At 36.3% G+C, this 3483-nt stretch overlaps 1 protein-coding gene across 2 annotated transcripts in view; it reads right to left on the reverse strand.

Moving 5' to 3' along the window:
* The window catches only part of TPH1 (tryptophan hydroxylase 1), a 41187-nt gene that overhangs the window by 36134 nt on the left and 1570 nt on the right, over positions 1–3483 (reverse strand). The window lies entirely within an intron of this gene.

Raw genomic sequence — 3483 nt, forward strand, 5'->3', positions numbered from 1 at the left:
ATGTTTTATAATTTTTAGTGTACAAGTCTTTTGTCTCTTTGGTTAAGCTTATATGTAAGTACTTTATTTTTTTGATACTATTATAAATGGGATTGTTTTAAAACAGACATATAGACTAATGGGACAGAAAAGAGCCCAGAAATAAACTCACTCATAGGCAACTTAGCTTCAACAAAGGTGCCGAGAATACACTATAGGGAAAGGATAGTCTCTTCAAATAAATGGTGTTGGGGAAAACTGGATATCCACAGGCAAAAGAGTGAAACTGGATCCTTACACCATACATAAAAATTAACTCAAAATGGATAAAAACGTAAATGTTTAAAACTAAAACTATAAAACTTCGAGAACATAGCAGAAAAGCATCTTGACACTGGTTTTGGCAATCATTTCTTGGATATGACACCAAAAGCATAGGCAACAAAAGCAAATATAGACAATGAAAAAAAAATAAAAAGGCAACCTATGGATTGGGAGAAAATAATTCCAAACCATGTTATCTGATAAGAGTTAATACCCAAATACATAGGGAACTCCTGCAACTTAATACCAAAAAAAAACCAAATAACCTGATTTAAAAATTGGCAAAGGAACTGAACAGACATTTCTTCAAAGACATACAAATGACCGACAGGTACATGAAAAGGTGCTCAATTAGAATGATGTATTTAACAAATGCTAACTCAAGTTCTTCTTGTAATTTTTTCCCTCCTCTGCAAAAAAGTATAGGGAAAGGAATGAGTTTCAATTTCATTTGTACATAAAATTCTCAATTTCTTATTTATGCTTCTGGAGAAAGCACCATTTAAAAATATCACTAAATTTTATTTTTTTTTGGTGAATTCTTCAGATTGTGTAGCATTAAAAAAGTTTTAAAATTTTTCATGCTTTATGATTTTTTTAACTATTACAATTTATAGATTTAAGAAAGTTTCAAACTTATCAAAACACTATGAAAATAGGTACCACCTCGTGTTACAATAACAAGAAGTAACCAAGTAGGGCAGGTTCAAGGCAGAAATGGGAAGCAGAAAATAACTAAGACATTCCTAGCCTTTTCATGATATACTATGTCTCCATAAGACCTAACTGGAAAATAAGCCCTGGCATGATTTTTCAGGATGCTCATAATATAAGCCCTACCCCAAACATAAGCTCCCGTTAAGATCGTCAGCCAGACGTATGCATTTAGTACGTCCGTTGCAACACACAACATATTGAATTATAAAATAATAATATTAATATATAATTAAATATAAATAAATGTTATTATTGACATTAATACTTAAATGATAATATAAATTATAATTAAGTATTTATAAATATCCAAGTGGGCGTCTTTGGACAAGAGGTAAATGCCTATGTAAACAGATGAACTCAAGACTTATTGCCAAATGACCAATCGGAGTAGACACAATGCATGAATAACGTACGTACTTGATAACGAACAGATGTGACTGTGTCTAATATGTATCTTCATAATTTAGTATGTCGTGTGTTGTAATGGATGTACTTAATGCACTCATGTGAAATAAAGAAACGTTTTCTGAATTTTGGTGCCTGCAATTTTTCATTACTTTTGTGTGGACCATCATTCTTAACTGTCATCATTTTTGTTGCCACTCCTGTCTCGTAAGTCTTCAATTAACACTTGATTTAATGGTAGATTTAAAGGGAATAATATTATGACCCCCAGACAAGATGAGTGCAAAAAGAAAGAGCTGTTCTGTCAAGTACAAGAAAGGAATCATGGAGGACTCCCAGGGCAAGAATCTTACGGCTTTCTGCAAAGAGAAGAAGTTGGATCTCCGAATGGTCCGAAAATGGCGAGCAGAGTATGATAACCTCAGTCAACAGGTAGGCGAGGGAAATGCTAAGAAGTGCAAGTATGGATCAGGTTGGCAACCATTACTTCCTGAATTTGAAGACATCATCTGTGAATGGATTGCTGACAGGAGAGCAAAGTCTTTGATTGTGTGTAAGGCTGATATTCAAGCATTTGCCCTTGCAATGGCACCACAGTTGGAAATATCCCCAGAAGAATTCAAAGCATCACAGCACTGGCTGAATGATTTCCTTCAGCGATATGAACAATCTCTAAGATCGACAACACTGTTGAAGTTGGAAGATACTGAAGTTATTAAACGTGCACTTGCATTCAAGTCCTTTGTTGATGGCATCAACTTTTCTAAATACCAGCTCTCCAACATGATTGCTATGGATGAAACTGCAGTGTTTATGGGCCAACGATCTCAAACGACAATTGATCAGAGGGGAGCCTCGTCAAAATACATTCCCTCCACTGGTTAAGAAAGTGCACGTGTTACCTGTATTTTGGCAATTTGTCTGGATGGAAAGAAAGCCCCACCTCTAACCATCACTAAGGGCAAGAAAGATAAGGTTGAACGTGTTTCAGGCATTTATGTTCTTGAAACCGAAAAGCCTGGTGCACACACGCAGTTATAAGGACATAGGTCGATTTAATGCTGCCACTTGCTTTGTGAGGTGGCCAAAGAGGTCTGCTAGTCTGGGATTCAGCCAGCACTCTCCGTGCTAAAGACATGAAGAACTTCCTTGCAGAGAGAACAATAGATCAAATAGTGATTCCCTCAGGAATGACTGCGTATCTCCAGGCTCTTGATATAGCAATAAACAAGCCACTCAAGGAACATTTGTGCATGGAAATCAATGACTACATTAAAAATAGAAAGGAGACAAATCAGCGCGGAAACTTTGTGAAGCCTAGCCTGCAAGAGGTTGTGGCTTGGGTGAAGAATTCATGGGAGAAAATCACTGACAGCTGTGTTGTCAATGCACTACGAGCAGGCCACATGGACAAGAAGTGCTCGTTTAAGGAGAGCTCTGTTGCTGGACATGAGAGATTGGGGCCAATGGTTAAACAGGAAATGGAGTTGCAAGATACTGAAGCCAGAATTCGGGGTTTGGAAAGTTATGATGATGTTCCAGAAGAAGATGACATGACTGTATCTGAATAAATGTAGATTTCTGTACATGAATAAATGAATAAATACAGATGGTTGTACATGAGAAAATGAGACATCTCCTGAAAATAAGCCCTAATGCATCTTTTGGAGCGAAAATTAATATAAGACCCGGTCTTATTTTCGGGGAAATACGGTATCCTTTTTTCCCTCTGTAACTTATCTGCTTTGAGTGGCACTCTTTCCATCAGATATGCAAGGTTCTTTGTGTTCCCCCTTTTAAAATGTGCTCTCAGAAAAAAAAAAGTGAAATTCATGAGCACTGACTAAATTAACTTGGAGTATTACTCTTATGGGGTTATTTGCACCTTAACCTTAAACTTTAAGAGATAACAAGAGTGGAATTTTTAACAACATCTGCTAGCAGGTAGGAGTGATTTCATTGGTGCCTTTGTAAACTTATGTTAAATATAGTCATATTCAACCTATGGATAAGGTCATCACTGAAGATATACAAATAAACATAAAGTAAACCTACCAA

Source organism: Rhinolophus sinicus, linkage group LG06 (assembly GCF_036562045.2).
Source record: "Rhinolophus sinicus isolate RSC01 linkage group LG06, ASM3656204v1, whole genome shotgun sequence".
NCBI classification, from domain to species: Eukaryota; Metazoa; Chordata; class Mammalia; order Chiroptera; family Rhinolophidae; genus Rhinolophus; species Rhinolophus sinicus.